This window comes from Bombyx mori, chromosome 14 (assembly GCF_030269925.1).
Source record: "Bombyx mori chromosome 14, ASM3026992v2".
Lineage (NCBI taxonomy): Eukaryota > Metazoa > Arthropoda > Insecta > Lepidoptera > Bombycidae > Bombyx > Bombyx mori.
The window spans coordinates 8,957,989-8,978,754 of NC_085120.1; the positions used below are offsets into that span (position 1 = coordinate 8,957,989).

At 39.4% G+C, this 20,766-nt stretch overlaps 1 protein-coding gene across 2 annotated transcripts in view; it reads left to right on the forward strand.

Annotated features, from left to right (window-relative positions):
• The window catches only part of LOC101740818 (ubiquitin-like protein 3), a 178,247-nt gene that overhangs the window by 22,266 nt on the left and 135,215 nt on the right, over positions 1-20,766 (forward strand). The gene's annotated exons all lie outside the window — the stretch shown is intronic.

Sequence of the window (20,766 nt, forward strand, 5' to 3'; positions counted from 1 at the left end):
GTGATGTGTGACGTTAAGATGTCTATGGCTTCAGCGGTATCCTGAGGAGACGGGATAGAGTCCGGGTTAAACGGGAGCGATGGTGGATCAGATTCAGCCAGGCTGATGCCCAGCGTGTGCCAATCCACCACAGTCCTCGTGACGGGAACGGAATCGGGAGCGCGACCGAGCTTCATAACGACGGGACGGTGGTCTGAATCTAACTCTGAAACTACTCCGATCGAGTGTAAGCGCAGAGTTACGTTTTTTAATAACGCTATGTCGAGTATATCCGGGCGATGCGCGATATTTAGCGGGTAGTGAGTCGGGGTTAGCGGAGCGACGATATCGAAGGCGAGATCATCGACTAACGTGTCAAGCCGCCTGCCATTCGGGGTTGTGGTGTGTGAGTTCCACCTGATGTGTTTACAATTTAGGTCGCCCGCCAGAATGACAGAGCTCCCCATACCGAGCAGCGCCTCGATATCACTGCTTAGAACGATCTTATCCGGTGGAAGATAAACGGACGCGATAACGATCGGCGCGTGTCCCGTCAGTGAGATTCGGCACACTGATGCTTCGATATTAGCGAGCGCGGGAGGATCGAGCGGGACGCAATGCAGGGCTCTTCTATAGTAAATGACGGTACCACCACCACGGGCAGAGAGCCTGTCGTTCCTGACCATGTTATAGTTCGCGATTTTAGGGTCACGGCGCGCGGGCTTAAGTAGGGTCTCCTGCACTAAAAAGATATCAATTTGGTGGTCACGCAAAAAGTCAGAAACCTGATCACGTTGATTTGCGAGACCGTAAGCGTTAAAAAATCCTATCGTTACGGATAGGGGCTTTATTCTACTTATATACGCCATTGATTACCGGCGGAGTGAGGGGAGGACGTACGTATTTAATGACGCGTATACGTCGGCGTATTCCTGCACAACGGCGATAAAGTGTTGTGCAGTGGAGGCAGCGCGAATGGCGTCGCCCAAAGCGTTAACGCGCTCAAAGTTGATCGACTGAAAGAAGTCGATCGCTAAAGCGAGATTGTCGGACGCGGTCGGAGGGCAAGTCGCGGGAGAGGGACGAGTCGCGGGGGCGGGACGAATCGCGGAGGAGGGAGTTGTAGCCGTGTTCGTGTACGGCAGCGGTTTTGCCCAGGCCGAGACACTGGGCACCGCCGCCGGAACGAACGCTGGCTTAGCCTGCGACGCAGAGGGTGCCGAGGCTTTGATGTCTGGGCCGGAAGCTCGGAGGCGGTTTTGGCGGGCGACGCGGCGATTTATTTTCGGGGCTCGGGGGCAACCACGGTAATTCGCGGGGTGACCCTGTGTTCGACACAGGACGCAGCTAGGCGGTTCCGTCGCGGTTTTTTGGTCGCGAGCGCAGAGGGCCGTGGCGTGATCGCCCAAACACTTAACACATCGGGGGCGCGCGTGACAGTTACGGGAAGAGTGCCCGTACAATTGACAGTTATGGCACTGGCTAGGAGTGCCTTTTTTATGGGGGGCTTCGACAGCGATACCAGAGAGCCTACAGACGGTCTGTGTGTTAAAGATTTTCTTACCCTCGGGGGTAGGCTGGAGAGCGACTAGAACCATATTATATGGCTCCCTACCGCGACCGGTGTGCATACGGTGCACAGAATTCACTGGTAGGCCTTGTTCTAACAGGTCGGCTTTTACGAGCTCTACATCTAACTCTTTAGGGATTCCGCGTATTACAACGCGGAGTTCGCGCTCCTCCTGGAGCGTATACGTATGGAAACTTATACGCTCCTTACGGAGGTAAGAAGAGAGGGCCCTATGGTCGTCGGGTGTTTGAACCTTAATTTGAATGCCGTTCGCGAGGTTACGGGCATTCGTGAAATTTATATTTTTGGCCTTAAGGGCCAGGCAAACTCGATCCCAAGCTGCCTTCTCCTGAAGGATAACCGGGGGAGGGGTCTGGGTTTTATTTTGTGCCACCGGACGCGGCGACGGAGTGGCACGGGCTGGGGGCGCAACGGGAGTCTGAGGGCGGGGGCGCGACGCGTTCACGGCTTTGCTAATTTTAGCGGCCGCGGGAGCTCGAGACTCCGCGGCACGCTTCTTACCCTTCTGTACCAGGGTGAATCCATCCGTCGATGAGGCGGGGGCGAGGTCGACCTCCATGTCCGAGTCAGAGTCGGAGCACGAGGAGGCGGGTGCAGGCGACCTACGAGCAAGTGTAGGTGTTTTAGAGGGCGCGACGGAGGCCGCGGATGATCGCTCAGCTGAAACGATGGTCACGGCGGACGACGCAGCAGCTTTTCTCGCCAGTATAGGCGACACGGGAGCGGCAGGCACGACAGAGGCTGCGGTGCTCAATGCAGAAGCTCTGCACGCAGGTACAGGCGACGCAGGAGCAGCGAGCGCGGCGGAGTCCTCGAGAGGGCTCGCAGTGTGATTGGCCTTGAAGGCCAAAAACTCCGAGGCGAGCTGTGGGTGGCGAAGTCGGAGGAATTCCGCGAATACAGCGTCCATGATCGCTGAGTACCCAGGTGGGGCGGCCCCGGGTCTTGAAAACACTCGCCTTGCGGCGAGGCCCCAACTTCTCGGACCTGAGCGGTTCTATTGAACACAGGTGGCAATGCGGCGCGATTACTACAGGACAAAGAAAAAGCACAACAAAACAGAAATTACGAAAAGAAACAAAAACAAATAAATACTTGCAGGAAACCACTTTGTCGGCAGATGTACCACGAACACAGAAACAACAAAAGGAAACAAAACAAATAAAAACTTCCAGAAAGAGCACTTAGTCGGCAGATGTACCACAAACACAGGCCGCGCGAACAATGGCCGGGCTAACAAAAGCCGGGCGAACAAAGACCGGGCGATCGAGTGGACGATGAGCACGTCCGCACGTGACGGGTGCCTCTATCGGAATGAGGCCCAGACCCAGACTTGACGGTAACTATGATACATAAATATTTGTCACACAAGGTAAACAGCGTACACACTAAATCCACCGGAGACACAATTCCATTTTACTGTTCCTCTGTGTAGCAGTTATTTATGTGTTCGAGAAAAGTGTACATATATGCGTACGTGACGTATCGACGAGAGAGAGTCCGCATGTGGCTTTATGGTCGATAAAACATCCAGGGACGTCTATTTATGGCGTTTTTTTATAAAGGGAAACATGTGTCGATGGTCTCGAATAAGGAAAGACGGAACGCGGGTGGCACCTGAGACCTTATAGAGTCGTATTCATTCAACTTAAATTATTCGATGAAGATTCTGAGCTACTGATAGGTTCTGTATTATTATTAATTTCAGCCGTGACCGGATTGTTCTCTTTGTGGGATTCACTTCTTATAATGTAACATGATACTAGTGGAAGGGTGTGTTGTGAGCCGTGTTAGAATCAACGTCACTTTTATCTGTCAGATTTGGTAAAAATGCTTTAAATTACGCGGTTCGTTTGCGTATTTACGTCGATAAAAAAAACGAATTGTGACGTATAATAAATTATGAATTAATAGTTAGAACGTTGTGAGCGATAAACAAATGAATTCCTTAAACCGAAGTTTACGCCTTGTCGATCACTTTTAATTCTTAATCAAGTACAGCTTTATTACAACTAGCGACCCGCACTCGCTTCGCTTCGGAAACTGTAATTAATTATTGATTTCTCTACTATTTAATGGATGCTATTGTACATATAAACCTTCCTCTTCAATCACTCTATCTATTAAAAAAAACAGCATCAAAATCCGTTGCGTAGTTTTAAAGATTTAAGCATACATAGGGACAGATAGGTATAGGGACAGAGAAAGCGACTTTGTTTTATACTATGTAGTGAAGATTTAAATCAGCTTTCGGGGGCAACAGGAGCCCGCATCGTCGGAATGTTTCGAGGCGTGAAACTGTTCTCATTAAATATCCTTGGATCTGAGATTAAACGCGAAATCTCTGCCGGTTGCCGCAACGTAACCTTGGCTGTATGCGCAACCGTTCGATTCTTATATGATAGTATGATAAAGCGTTACATTTTTTTTTATTTCCACCAAATAAATAATGTCAAATGTACATTGTACATACGCCCATGAAGCCCGCTGAGGACTCTTTTCAAAGGACGGAGTGTCTAACTTGCTATATAGGTAGGTAAAATATTGTTGACATCTTACACGTGTCATTTTGTCTTATTTCTGTTTATTTAGGAAATATTGTAATTAAGGTAAGTTTGGTCAGGAAATTGACGGTCCAAATATAGTTGTTTAGGACCTTGTATATATACAACCTCATTTTGAAAATGCCGTTAGCGCAATCCAGGTTTGTGCCGAATTTCTTCAATTATAATCGTCGTGAAGTCGTAATTTTAAGTCGTCGTGGCTTCAAGAGGCATTCGTATAGAGCGATGCTACTGTGCCATCGTTCGAATTCCGCAGGCAGATATCATTTTTTCGACTGAAATGCGTAGGTTAAAGAAATGTTCTCGAATAACTTTCATGATGAAGGAATAAGGTCAAAAGAATTTGCGTTATTATTGGTGATAGAGTGCCTTGTGTACCCACCCGCACGGATAGGCAACATCGCCCTACCTATTTCTGCCGTGAAGCAGTAATGCGGTCCGGTTTAAGGGCGGGAACCGTTGTGCTATAAAACTGAGATTTGGTACTCATTTTTCAAGTTGGGTGACTGCATTTACGCTGTTGATGTCTATAGGCTCCGGTAACAAATTAACACCAGTTCAGATAATTCGTCATTCAATTTCTGTTTTTACATAAAAAATTAAAAAGATAAAATATTCAAAAAGCGCAATTTTATTGTCCACAAAATATTTGGGTCAATTAAATTAATGACACGAAATAAAGAATATAAACATTATGTAACCTATTAAGAACTTGGCACACATTGAAGCGAAATTGAAATTGGTTGAACAATTTTTTTTTTTATAATTTGTACAATCATTATGAAATAACTGAATTAATAATGGATTCGTCAAAAGTTTAATATGTAATATTTTAGAGCTATAATATTTGATATTTAATCAGTTGAAATAATGGGCATCGGTGTAATCAATCTATCTTTTATGCAAAACCAAATGTAATTTTCAGAAAAATCGATTCAACATTTAATCAGTGTCGAACCTTCTCGATTCCATCTCAGGGCGAAGGCCGCTATTACTTAAACCAGATGCTCCAACCAAGATGCTTCAAGGTCGTTTTAGTAATAAAAATACACGCTCGGCCTGCATAGCTGAGAAATTTAAAAAAAAACGATAGCAGAATGTGTGAGATTCGTATCCTCCCCATTATTGCATGGTATTGATTGACTTCTTTCTTCGGTCACATTGTCAGAAAGAGCCGTGAAAATCTTGAAAAAATGATAGTAACTGGCAAGATTGCAGCCAAAAAATCTCGTGGCCGCAATCCAATGCGCTGGTCCGACCAAATCCGCACCACTCTGGATGCCACAGTCTACGATGCCATACACACCGCTGAGAACAGAGGTAGATGGCGAAACATCATCCAGAGAAGGATAATGGGAGGAGATGGTCACGACCCTCAGACACGAGGAATGCTACTCAGGGAGGAAGATTGACTCATTGATGTTTTTGTTGTAGTTGTTAATCGTACGCGCTGTAATGGTCTTGGCAGACCGTTGTTGACACACAGACGGTGTTTGATAATAAGCGACCGCGTTTGAACGAGACGCTTAGGCTATATCTGGTTCGATTATGGGCTATGAATGTATGTTCACGTTACTTATTATTGTTACGCCGATAAGAGTAACGCCATCTATCGCCGAATAGTCGAACGAATATCGAAGGATCTAGTAGCACCTAGAACGCTCGAGAAGTACAACGCCATCTATTGTCAGATAGTGGACACATAATACTAGAGATGTGTGGAATATTCTCGATAATTCCAGGGATGTGGTATCGGCTATAAAAGCGTTGAAGAGATGGCACGCAGTCAGTCAGTAATCGGAACTACTCGAAGCGAAACTGCGAACGAATCACCTGAAGCGAAGCGGAAGAAGCGAATTGAGAATTTTAAAAGTGTAGTGAAGTGCCCTAAGTGTTGAATACAGTATTTAATTTATACTTCGGTAGAATTTTATTTATCCCGAACCCCGGCGCGTAACATAATTAACATTTATTTCACTGTTTATATGCATATTTTTAGACGAGCAAACGATCCGTCTGGTGTTCAGTGGTTGTTAGAGTACATTGATACTACAAATGAGGCTTTCTCATTCGATTCCTAACGGTAGGTAGCGGCTTGGCTCTGGCCCTGGCGTTGCTGAAGTCCATGGGCGACGGTAACCACTCACCATCAGGTGGGCCATACGCTCATCTGCCTACTAGGGCAATAAAAACAACCCTAGGCAAGTTTGCTTACGTTTTTACACGCTTTATATTAGCTTCACTTGTATGTATGTTTGTAACTGGCTCCTTTAGACGCAATTTTGACCCACTTTAAACGGCCAGATTTCATTCAAACTTTGTAGATTTATCGAGGACCGATGACAATACACTAATTTGATAAGATTATTCCATTATTCAATTTGCAAAATAGGACTTTTGCCAATTTATATAATTTTTATCTATAGTCCATAAGGCAGGAATTTATGTTAAAGTACTTAATAGTTTTAAAAATACGTTTTTATAGAAAATTTAACAAAAAAATTAAAACATAAAAAATACAGAATTATTATTTCAATAATATCTTAAAAAGCACCCCACGCTTTTTTTATAATAATATATATTTTTTTACACTATTTTCAATTTAAATTTATTAAAATTTATTTTCTATTTTTTAGTTGAATTTTATATGAAGCGTGTTTTTTTAGTTTTTTTAAACTATTATTTATTTATAATAAGTCAAACACTGCTCTTACAATGTTTAAATCGTTTATCTATTACCAGCATTTTAGGGTGAACGACCTCGATGAGAAGGGGTTTGTCGGTATCCGTTGTCGTACTTTCCTACTACACGACTGTAAACAAACACAGACGACCATCAGAGCCACCAGTGTCAGAGCTTAAAGTTTTACGTAAACAGGAACAAATAAACAGGGAAAAAATACTACGCTTCATATTCAAATTCAAATTCAAATTCAAAATCATTTATTTCAACTTGGATGTCATCAAAAACACACTTGTTGAATGTCAAAATGTAAAAGAAAATGTTAACTCTACCACCGGTTCCAAAAAAAGCCACAGTCCTGAGAAGAACCGGCGAAACAAACTCAGCGGGCTTTTTTTTTTTTTTTGTATTTTCTCAACTATTTTTTCTTTTTTTTTTTTAAAACAAGAAAACATATTTACAGTATACAAAAAAACAAGTCAAAAAAATACAATTCAAATAAATAATAATAATAATGAAAAATGAAAAGGCCAGGAGCGAACGCCTCATTCCCACGTAGTGCCATCTAGTAAAAAATCCTTAACTTTATAATATGCCTTGTTGCACAAACGTTCCTTGACAGTTTTCTTAAATCTATGAACAGGTAGTAGTTGAACGTTTTGTGGGATCTTGTTGAAAAGCTGTACACCCAGCCCCCTGAAAGAGTTGCTTATTTTCTTAATTCGAGCCGCCGGCAACGCAAGCCTATGTTTGTTCCTAGTGTTCACATTATGCAAATCGCAGACTCTGGGGAATTCTACAATGTTTTTACGCACGTACAATAAATTTTCAAAAATGTATTGGGACGCTAAAGTTAGAATTTTGATTTCCTTAAACTTGTCCCTCAAGGATTCCCTCGGGTGCATATTATAAATAGCACGAATAGCCCTCTTCTGCAGGATGAAAATCGTTTCGACATCGGCAGCATTGCCCCATAGCAAAATGCCATAGGACATAACACTATGAAAATAACTGAAATAAACTAGACGTGCCGTATCTTCATCAGTATACGTTCGTATTTTTTTTACCGCAAACGCTGCAGAACTAAGTCTATTCGCTAACTTGCGTATGTGAGGACCCCACTGCAGCCTGGAATCAACTGTTATACCAAGAAAAACTGTCGAATCAACAAGCTCTAGTGTCTCTCCACTTACAATGATATTAGTGTCTACTTGTCTAACATTAGGTGTGGTAAATTTTATACATTTTGTTTTTTTGTTATTTAATAACAGATTATTAACACTAAACCAATGTACCACGCGCGAGATAGCATCATTCACATCGTCATAATCTTCCAATTGTCGTTTAATTTTAAACAATAATGATGTATCATCAGCGAATAATACGACCTCGTGACGGGTTTCAATAAACTTTGGTAAATCATTGATATACACAAGAAATAAGAAGGGACCCAATATGGAACCCTGAGGAACACCCATATTAAGTAAGACACCGGAAGATCTCTTTCCTTTAACCTCTACCTTTTGGATTCTTCCGGATAAATAAGATTTAATAAGTTCTAAAATAAATTAATATACATAAATTAACATTTACTGGTGGTAGGACCTCTTGTGAGTCTGCACGGGTAGGTACCAACACCCTGCCTATTTCTGCTGTGAAGCAGTAATGCGTTTCGGTTTGAAGGGCGGGACAGCCGTTGTAACTATACTGATACCTTAGGACTCATATCTCAAGGCAGGTGGCGCATTTACGTTGTAGATGTCTATGGTAATCAAAGCAATAAAAAAAAATGAAAAAAATAATCATCATATTATATATGTATTTTATAATTGACTCCGTAGGTGCGCATTCATTTCATTGCACAATCGATGTTTTGTTTGAAATTGCGAGATTGAAACAATAACGATGTGATTCTTCAGTTTCATTAAACAAAGCATTAACGCAATCTTTTGTTACTCGCGCTTAACGTTTTCACATCTCTTAGCAATCCCCTGTGAATTTTGCTTGTGTGTTCTTGATTTTTGAAATATAACATTGATTCGCGTATACGACACCGACCTCTTTACAGTTCTCACTGGTGACTCCGTGATCTCAATCCCCGCCATTTTCGTCTGTCATAGCTTGGAAGACGTCATGGCCTAAAAGCTAAGACGTACGGTGCATTCGTATCTAGCGTTGCAACGATGTTCGAATCCCGCAGGCGGGTACCAACTTTTCTAATGAAATACGTAGGTACATTACAAATGTTCACGATTGACTTCCACGGTGAAGGAATAAACATCGTGTAATAAAACAAAACCCGCAAAATTATAATTTTTGTTTATTGCTTAGATGGGTGGACGAGCTCACAGCCCACCTGGTGCTATGTGGTTACTGGAGCCCATAGACATCTACGACGTAAATGCGCCACCCACCTTGAGATATAAGTTCTGTGGTCTCGGTATAGTACCACCGGCTGCCCCACCCTTGAAACCGAAACGCATTACTGGTTCACGGCAGAAATAGGCAGGGCAGTGGTACCTACCCGTGCGGACTCACAAGAGGTCCTACCACCAGTAATATTGAACTGCGAGCTTATATATCATCTAAAACTATATACCAATGAATATGCAAATTGATTGGTAGCTTATATGGATTAGAGAGTCACACAGATAACGCTTTATCCGCGCAAAATGTGACATGTCTCATTGTTTTTATTTTTTTATTGTTTAGATGTGTGGACGAGCTCACGGTATACGTGAACGGCTCGCGGAACAAATATGCAGGTATAGTGATGTGCGTGAATACAGAGTGTCCTTTTTTGACAACCATATTGCATAAAGCATGAGTGTACCAGGCTCACCACAAACCGCGAAGAGTGGCGATTGCTCGTGAGGCGCATAACATCTGCCCACAGCAATGATGCTGGATGACGACCACGACCGCTCTGACAAGAGTGATACGACATACGAATACAGCATAAAAATCTATATATTAATACGTGAAGCAAAAACTTTGTATCCCTTTTTACGAAAATTGCGGGGACGGAGGAGTATGAAATTTTATACACTTATAGAGAATATAGAGAAGAAGTGCACAATGCTAATATATTTTTTAAATAATACATAAAAGATACATTAAATCAATAAAGAAAACATTACACACACTACAGACCATGTATTTGACGCACACACGCATCCATACTATTTATAGTCAAACTTTTGTTCTTGACGTCTGTTGTCAAATTGAGAATAGATTAAATATTCTTTGGCTTTGTTAATATTTTTTATACTGTATTCTTGGCGAAATTTGTGATTATAGAAGTATAAAATACAATCATAATAGTGTACAAACTTATAATTTCATTTAATTATAGTCGAATTTCGACTACTGCGGGACCTCTAGTCTATATTAATACGTGAAGCAAAAACTTTGTGCCCCTTTTTACGAAAATTGCGCTGACGGAGGAGTATGAAATTTTCCACACTATATGATAGTATATAGAGAATATAGAGAATTACAATTCCAATTAATTATAGTCGAATTTCGACTACTGCGGGACCTCTAGTATATACAAATTAGTTGTAAATAACTGGGCAAATAATCATTGTCTTACGTTTGGACCATTGTTTACGGGACACGTTGTATACTGTTTTCGTGTCAACCCTAGAAACGGAATCTGTCGTTTATATTTACAAAATAAACGTAAGAATTCGTTCGGTACGAGATGTAAACAAACAAACAAACAATAGCGCTTCGATTATGTAACGCGTGCCGCCGCCGCCGCCGGACTAGAGGAGAACGTTAGTTACGCAATACGTTTCACACATTCTATTCACAAGTACACATTATGTAGTAGTGAGTTTTAATTGCATTTTATGTGGGGATCCATTGGTCGACGAATGAGACCAGCGTAGTTTTTTATGTGTATCTGGATCGTGCGTAGAATATCAGTTTAGTATTTACTAGACGCGTCTTGCGGTTTCTCTCTTGTTCATTTCGTAATTAAGAATGATGAAAAATGTAATTCAGTTGCAAATTTTCTCGGAATAAAAAGTCGGTTTTCGAAATCACAAACAAAAGAACGCACTCGTATTTATTAGATACACCCACCATTACTTGAGTCGTATCACTTACCAGGATAAAGAGTGTCGTATATGTTAAATACCAGGTTATAAAGCATATTTTATTGCGAAATTTCATCATAATCCGTTTTAAAAACTTTATTTTAATAATTTAAATAATATATTAGATACATAAAGTAACTTTTGTGATTATTATGTCGTATATTCCTGGCTGAGCCCTTGCTCGCCAACCTGTCCTGGTGAAACTGGAAAGGCCTCCGGGCAACCAGTTATCCTTCCTTCATAAAAAAAAAGAGTCGTGTATTGGTTTTTAATTATTTCGTCAACTGTAGACAAATTTTCAGAGACTTTATTATCTGAAGGCAGACAATAAATCATTCTTCAAACGAACGAAGGGTAGCCTCCAAGCTTCCCACTAATAGAAATTCGTCATCCCAATTTACAAACATTGTTATGACTTTGCCAAAAATCAGAATAGACACCAAAATGAATTTCACAATTCTTTTTATGTTTAATATAAATCATCTTGTTTATCTTTGTTCATTTAACATTTTGAATTGAAAAGGAAAGTTTGTGGCATAGAGCCTTAAAAACCCACTGAATTTTTCATCGAATCTTCTCGGTTGGTCGCGATTTCGATCCGGTGGTAGATTCTGCGAAACACAGCTCTTGCGAGGGCTAGTGTTAGCAAATTCTCTCAGGTTCAACCCGTGAACTTACCTACCCGTCAGCACGTAACTGGAACAGCCCCTTAGGCTACTGACGAATAAGTATGGGGAAAATGAAAAAAAAAGCGCCTTACACAGCTTACAAGGAGTACAGTGAGTTACGGTGGTAAGGTGTGAACATTAAATACCCCAACTACAGGAGGTAATTACGAAAAGAAGAATTGCAATTTTTTACCTGAATGTTTTAAAAGGCGTCTTAGATTAAAACATAAACGAAACTTAATTAATTTATTTGTTCGTTTTTTATACGACGTTAGATTTACGTGGCATAGCCACGAAAAAATGTTAATTTTGTAAGCTTTTAATTCGATTTTTGTGTACTTCCGGTTTAATACATTTGTAAAGGATAGAATTAATACTATTGCCACAAAAAAGCAGTATTTTTGATAAATATTTTCATAAAGTACCTATTTAAAATGATAAATAATAATATTAATTATCCTTTGTTACAATTAGTACATAATTAAATAACTAAATAATAGTAATGGCAGCACTGCAGATGACAAAAAACGTTAATGTCTTTTTTTGTGACTTTCTAGTAACAAAAATATTTCTGATTAAGCTTAAGCTATGTTATTCCTATCGTTTTAGCATTTTTTTTATTTCATGACTCCTCAAACAGATATCAGGTAAAATGTTGTATAGAGAGTTACCATTGTTCTTTATCTGTAATACTCCAGTTTGAACTTATGTTGCACGATGTAATTCCTTCGTTTTGGAAGTATTTCATGAAGATATGCTAAGTACATACATAATATCTTCTTCAGGCCACTACTTAATTGCTCATTGAAACACAAACTAATGAACGCGGAAGAAACTGTCGTATCTAGGTTAAGGGACAGTCTCTAAATTAACAAGTTTTATAATTTATTTGAATAACATCGTCGACTTTGCAGCCGTTTCGTAACTCTAGAAACGTACTAATGAATACGACAACATCGTTGAGAATGATCGAAATTGATATGTTTATTGTTATATAGATGTTCATTCGAATGAATATATTAATACGTGAAGCAAAAACTTTGTATCCCTTTTTATGAAAATGGCGCGGACGGAGGAGTATGAAATTTTCCACACTTATAGAGAATATAGAGAAGAAGTGCACAATGCTAATATTTTTTTTAAAATAATGCATAAAAGATACATTAAATCAATAAAGAAAACATTACACACACTACATACCATGTATTTGATGCAACCACGCATGCATACTATTTATTGTCAAACTTTTGTTCTTGACGTCTGTTGTCAAATTGAGAATAGATTAAATATTGTTTGACTTTTTTAATATTTTTTATAGTGTAGTCTTGGCGAAATTTGTGACTATATATGTATAAAATACAATCATAATAGTGTACAAACTTACATTTCCAATTAATTATAGTCGAATTTCGACTACTGCGGACCCTCTGGTTCGAATGAATTTATGTGTGACAGACACCTAGTATGTGTAAAAATAAACTGCAGACAACATTAACGAGTGTCGCTGAAGAATTTTCATTTGGTCGCATTGAATTTTCTGTTGATTGTTAATTTTATTTATATATTGTAACTGTAATTAGTTGGGTTAACAAGAGTGTTTTCTGAAAATTTTGGACTAATTAGAAGTTATGATATAAAACATGATCACGTGGCCTTTTATTCAAACTAAGTATGCTCTGCTGTCTCACTCGCGGTTTTTAATTGTTAAATAAAAGTTTCGAATATGAATCTAAATTAAAAAAATTACTGAGTTTATTTTTTTATTGTCCTTGTAGGCAGACGAGCACATGGCCCACCTGATGGTGAGTGGTTACCGTCGCCCATGGACTCAGGCAATGCCAGGGGCAGAGCCAAGCGCTGCCTACCGATCTACCTATCTGCAACTCCTCTAATTCACGATACAAACTAAAACGCGTTATTATTAACATATGATTTTCTTAAAAATAAAACATTAGTCATCTTCAGATCAATAAATAAATAAACTGAACAGGAAGTATTTTGATTCGCTCAGATGGGCTGACGAGTATAATTTATTCTAAAGTTAGGGCTGGTACTCCGTATATACATTTACAATATCTTATACAGATCTTCTCCGGTGGATTATAAATAACTTTGTTATTTAAAGCAGCCGTTTTTAAGATACACTCTTCTAAACTCGTAAGAAGTGTCTACCCTCTCTAAAGATTAATTAATTTCCAGACAAAACATTTGAAGAATCTGTCTGTAGAACAATTTTAGTAGTTGTTTTAGTTATGTTAGCGAAGTGAGATTGTTCCTTGTAGGCAGGCTATTTCGAAACTGGTGGTAGGACCTCTTGTAAGCCCGCACGGGTAGGTACCACCACCCTGCATATTTCTGCCATGAAGCAGTAATGCGTTTCGGTTAGAAGGATGGGGCAGCCGTTGGAACTATACTGAAACCTTAGAACTTATATCTCGAGGTGGGAGGCGCATTTACGTTGTAGATGTCTATGGGCTCTGGTAACCACTTAACACCAGGTGAACTGTGAGGTCATCCACCCATCTATGCAATAAATAAAAAATCATTACATACATGACATGTTTTTTTTTCACTTGAATTTTAGCTGCCAATATCCTAGTAGGTGTTTAATTGGTTTTCAAAACTGTCTGTTAATTAGAGGCAACATTCGCCCGTATTTTTACGCAGGATAACATTGTGACAATCAATAGCACCTTTTTTCCCTACCTGTTCTAGTAATCACGAGGGGCTATTATAGATTCATCGAACTAGTAGGTGAGCTCACGGGGCTCAAACCTGACGTCGTTGCTAACACGAACCCTAGCAAGACCAGTGCTTCGCAGAATCTACCACCGGATCGGAAACGCGACCCACTGAGAAGATCCGGCGAGAAACTCAGTGAGCTGTGTCTGTTGGTTCATTTCCTCGCCGAGCCCTTCGTCAGAAGCGATGGATTTGACGGGAACGATGACTGGTGCTTGCGGTACCTAAAAGCATCGTTAGTGGATCGGGATGATCCGACATGACGTGTTTTGGGCGACGTCGACTGTTTACCATTCGGTCCGCAGGGTTGGGAGTGTAGTTACCGGTCAATAGCACTCGTGAGCAACTTATTTACGCCCTCTTCAAGCTGTAATGCTTTATTGAGAATCCAAAATTTTAAATCTGTTGTGGCAATGAAAAAATTCATTAATGTATTAACCACATTTCATTTTTTTCACAGGTACTGCAAAGTTCTCTACGTTATATATTCAAAGGTAAAATTGTTGCAAAACACGGACAGTACACACTACATCAAAATTAAAGTAGGCAAGAGTCCACTTAATTGGAACTATATTCTTATAGCAGATTTTTACTGGAATATATGGAATTCAAAAATCATGAAACACGTATGCATTATTTTTCATTCTGATGAGTAAAGTTATATAAAAATAAATTAAATAAATTAAATGTTAAATTATTTTGATTTGACTTTTTGTTAATAAAAAATACTCTAGATCAATTTAAAAAAAAAAAAAAAAAAATTGCATGAAAATCCTGCCTATTTCTGCCGTGAAGCAGTAATGCGTTTCGGTTTGAAGGGTGGAGCAGCCGTTGTAACTATACTTAGATCTTAGAACTTATATCTCAAGGTGGGTGGCGCATTTACGTCGTAGATGTCCATGGGCTCCAGTAACCACTTAACATCAGGTGGGCTGTGAGCTCGTTCACCCACCTAAGCAATAAAAAATAAAAAATTTTTTAAAACAAACTGTAAATATCAAAATATACATGCTCGTTCTAGTATATTAATAATGAAATATCCAAAACTCAGCTCCGTGCGATAGTTTGGATTATATTGCCTTTATGTTGCGCGTGTTGAAACGTCAATCATTTATGGTACTGTCATAGTTAAAATTAATTTTTAAACTCGGTTTGTTCGTAGGTACCTACTTAATTTAATTTAAATTTTAACACAATTTGATTACTTTTTTTCTGATGGCACGGCCTTTTGTGTGTCTATTACTGCTGTGAAATAGTAATGCGTTTTGGCCTGATAAGTAAGAAAGCTGTTGTACTATAAAACTGATACTTTGCATTCGTGTCTCAAGGTGTGTGGCGGCATTTATGTTATTGATAGCAATGAGCTCTGGTGAAAGATCGACGTGAAAGATCGTGAGCTCATTCACCTATCTAAGCAATAAAAAATATTAATGCGTCTTTGGGGAGGTTTACGACGAAAGGAAAGATCTTCCACCGAGCGGGTGATATTGCTCGATAGACCGACGGTCCGAATGTTGTTTTTCGGAACTTGTATATATGCAAGTTTATCTTGAAAATGTCGTATTTTTTTAATTTTTTTTTATTGCTTAGATGGATGGACGAGCTCACAGCCCACCTGGCGTTAAGTGGTTACTGGAGCCCATAGACATCTACAACGTAAATGCGCCTCCCACCTCGAGATATAAGTTCTAAGGTCTCTGTATAGTTACAACGGCTACCCCACCCTTCGAACCGAAACGCATTACTGCTTCACGGCGGAAATAGGCGGGGTGGTGGTACCTACCCGTGCGGACTCCCAAGAGGTCCTACCACCAGTAAAGCGAGATTCAGGCATCTGTCAAATATCTTGCGTTGTATGATGGCTACCGCCACACATCTATACTTATCCTTGAACAGGTCTGTCCGCCTACCATAAAACAATCTCGTATCACGATTCAGTGCTCAGTTTAATAAAAAATATTAACAAATATTTTTCTGTTCAAAAATTTTGTTAATATTTTCACGAAGCCTTCATTCGTTTTCCGACTACCTCCGTTTTTATTTAAAGTGTACTTGAAGTATTCACGCTCGTGCGATACATTTAAAACGCAGACTCTTCAAAGGAAACACGATGTACTCGGATTGTATATTCATTCATTCGTTTTGATAAATATTTATATTCATCTTTAAAGAAACGTTGTACATAAAAAATCATGAGCAGATAATACGGAATCGCATCTCGAACGAAATAAAACTGACAATGTAATGGGTACGTGGATAACGGAGATAATGTTGATTGTGGAGACGTGTGTTTAATGTAAATTCGTTCTCTATTTACGTAAACGTTTTAGTCGCAATGATAAAATGAAAATATTTTAATGCACGCTCTAATAGCACTTCACGATAAGAGCGGCAATAAAATGAATAAATTACAAATTATAAGCAGAGAGCCATGGAATGCAGCGTTCTCAATGTGAAACTACTCACGCATCGCGTTCGAATTTTCAAAGTGCGTAACAGATCACATCACGGACTTAAATCGAAATGCGGTACTACTGATGTGGGACATCTCAATAGCCTCACGAAGTCTAGAACGGACATAGAAGACTTGGGACGATTACGAAGATTTCGGGACGGTAATAATTCTAAATAGAAAGATCGGACTCAATTACATATAATATACTGTACAATAATAAATAATGAGTTTACGAAGACTCCTTTGCCCTGTGCTATTATTAGCTCTAAAATTACTAGTGGTAGGACTTCTTGTGAGACTGCACGGGTAGCTACCACCACCTTGACCATTTCTGCCGTGAAGCAGTAATGCGTTTCGGTTTGAAGGGTAAGGCAGCCGTTGTAACTATACTTGAGACCTTAGAACTTATATCTCAAGGTGGGTGGCGCATTTACGTTGTAGATGTCTATGGGCTCCAGTAACCACTTAACACCAAGTAGGATGTGAGCTCGTCCACTCATCTAAGCAATAAAAATAAAATAAAGTAATAATACCTAAATACGCGTCACAATTTCACTCATAGAAGTTACTGTTTTTTACTGACGCCAACACTTTGACTGCATATTTCAGTGCAGTAGCATACGTATTATGCAGCTATATGACATGCAGCCAATTCGTCCGCACGTCAGTTACGCAAATAGATATCACATTTTATTTAAAACTGCATGTTCGTTTATTTGGCTGTATGTTGATGGAATTTAGGTCTCTCTCTGTGTATTGTATCGTTTGTTGCAGTAGTAAAAATCGTGGTAACTTAAAATGTGAGTCAGAGGATTCGCATCGATTCTAAATCTTTTCAACAGTAAAATTTACGACGAGTTAATAATATTTATAAATTTATTTTAATCGAAACCCCTTATAACGCTGTCGATTTGTTTCAATTTAATGAACTATGAATGTATTTCGATTAGATCAACAGATGAATTAATTAAAGATCAACAAGGCTTCGCAAGTAAAATTCAATATTCGAAACGTTTCAGTAGAACATAATAAATCGATTTTCAAAATCATGAAGCGAACCAAATCGAGAATTAGAGTAGGTACTTATTATTATTCGATTGTTCTTTGCAGCGTGTCGATAGAGTCGAGCGGCGTTCATAAAGAAACGTAATGAAAATCGAAGTAAAATCGATGCCCACTGACGCCCTCCCTAAGTCAGGGTCTAACGATGTTTTTTTCACGTCACTACGCGCCTTGTCGAGACCCATTATCTAGGAAGGTTGATTCACTGAACCGTGTTATGGAATCCGTTTTTGTGCGAAGGTTACATTAGCGTACTGGGTTTTTATTGCCGTAAATGGGCAGATGAGTTCACGGTCTGCCTGGCGTAGGTTGTGAGGGAGCTCATAGATATCACAAACGTGAATACCGTGACCAACCTGTAGGGATGAGCTCTAAGTGAATAACAGTAGTTTAACTGTTCAGACTGGAACGCATGACTGGGATAGAAATGTTTAATATTTGCGATTCCGACACGATGATAGATACAGCGAAGCACTGCTCTTGCTAGGGCTAGTGTTGGTAACTCCTCTCAGCTTGAGCCCCGTGAGCTCACCTACCGGTTAGTGAGCAGTTGGAATAGGCCCTTAGGCTACCAGCGATTAGGTAGTTATATTTGTAGGTTCGTTTTTATCACACAATTTTATTTCTTCATCGTCGTTTGATAATAATTCGGCTAGTACTAATGCTTACGGCTACATGTTTTTTCTACCTAAGCTGAGAGCCTTGAGAGGCTATTTCAGCGTAACCTTAACTAGTAGGTGAGCTCGCGGGGCTCAAACCTGACGTTGCTAACACGAACCCTAGCAAGAGCCGTGCTTCGCAAAATCTACCACCGTATCGGAAACGCGACCCACTGAGAAGATCCCAGGTGATGATTCATTGACGGGCCAATGGACAATTCAATGTTTCATATTATTGCTATCTTCGTGTTTTTGCTTATTTGACATCTTTCATCCGGGTTATTTCCTTTATTCCAAAATAACGGTTCATTATTCCAGTATAAAGTATTATAATGGTTGTTTCTCTTTGGTGCTCAAGTTCCCTCTGCTCAAAAATCACGTTTATTATTATTCAAATTGCAATGCCTTGCATTGTCTATTGGTAAAAATAAATATGTACAGTCAGCTGCAGAATTGTATGGATGCCTTCCTTCGGTTCACTTCAAGTTAATAAAACTTAATGATATGGCCTTAGTAGTTTTATTAACTACCCATAGTATTAGTATGTAACGATCCGACATACATCTAGGTGTGTTTTGACATCACTACCGTTTAATTCGAAATAATTATAAATTTATATCTAAGTGGTGTTAATGCACTTTTGCAGCCCACTGTACAATCGTGGGTTGATTCACATGAAAACGTGAGGTCACTCTCATGCCCGCCTATAGCATGTCGATGGAATTTCGTCAGAAACATTAACGAAGGTACCAACAAAGGTGTACTGTAGCTACAAATTAGTCAGTGTTCTTAATGCGAGCCTTTTAACATTCTCGATAGCGTAAAAGTTAACTCAATTTGTATGGAGTTGGATCGTTGGCCTACGTTTGCCACTAGGGGCGCTGTTCCAACTACATATGCAACTTTATGCACTTAATCATACAGATAAACGATTTGTATACACACACATAAGATTAAGTTAAAAACATTTATGTGTGACTTGTTGCTTATTCCGCAATTTTTTTTCGACACAACTGCTAAACAATTTCCCTTAACTTAACGCTTTTACATAACAAACTTTTATTATGTCTACAGGAAATCAACGAAAATTTTGTATGTTTTTGCCCTTTACATTATGTGTAATGTTCATGACGATGGTGAAGAAGAAACCACGCATGACAGAATTTTGATAGTTTTATTTAATACGTGATTTAAGTAATACGTGAAGCAAAAACTTTGTATCCCTTTTTACGAAAATTGCGCGGACGGAGGAGTATGAAATTTTCCACACTTATAGAGAATGTAGAGAAGAAGTGCACAATGCTAATATTTTTGTTAAATAATGCATAAAAGATACATTAAATCAATAAAGAAAACATTACACACACTACATACCATGTATTTGACGCACACACGCATGCATACTATTTATTGTCAAACTTTTGTTCTTGACGTCTGTTGTCAAATTGAGAATAGATTAAATATTGTTTGTCTTTATTAATATTTTTATAGTGTAGTCTTGGCGAAATTTGTGATTATAGAAGTATAAAAGACAATCATAATAGTATACAAACTTACAATTCCAATTAATTATAGTCGAATTTCGACTACTGCGGGACCTCTAGTACTTGTAAATACATGATTTAACAAATGTTGACGCGTGTCACGCTGCTGGTCGACGAACACGAATCTTAGGCCGCGGGCGCATCCTCCTGCCGCTGCCTTCCCCCGTCCCCTCTCTCGGCCTGAACGTCGTGAACAGTAATAATGGTGATCGAAATTGTTTTCATTTTAAATGGAACTTTTCATAATCAAGAATTTTCTTCTTTAACGTATTAAATTGGAAACTACGCTAACGTGTAAACCGTTTTCGTAGCTATATTTCGAAAATGAACTTTAAAGACGTACAAAGTAAAACTTAAAACTGGACGAATGAAGTTTCGTGTCCTATTATTGGCGTTTAGTGAAGCAGCAAAGGGGGCTGTGATGGCTTCGATGTAATTAATTGGTGAAACTAAGATAGTAAGCGACAGTGAATAATGAAACATCACGAGTGTAATGATGCCGTTGGCGCGTACAATGACTTGTGGAGCTCAAATATCGAATTATGTGTCTTACTAGCGAACCCGGCAGACTTCGTAGTGCCTCAATCGATAAATAAAAGACCTAAACTTTATATAAAATAAACTTAAAACAAACAAAAGGAAACCGTCCGACGGGGGACACATCAAAGGAAAAACGAAATTCTTATTTTATTTAATTCCGAGCATTTTCATAA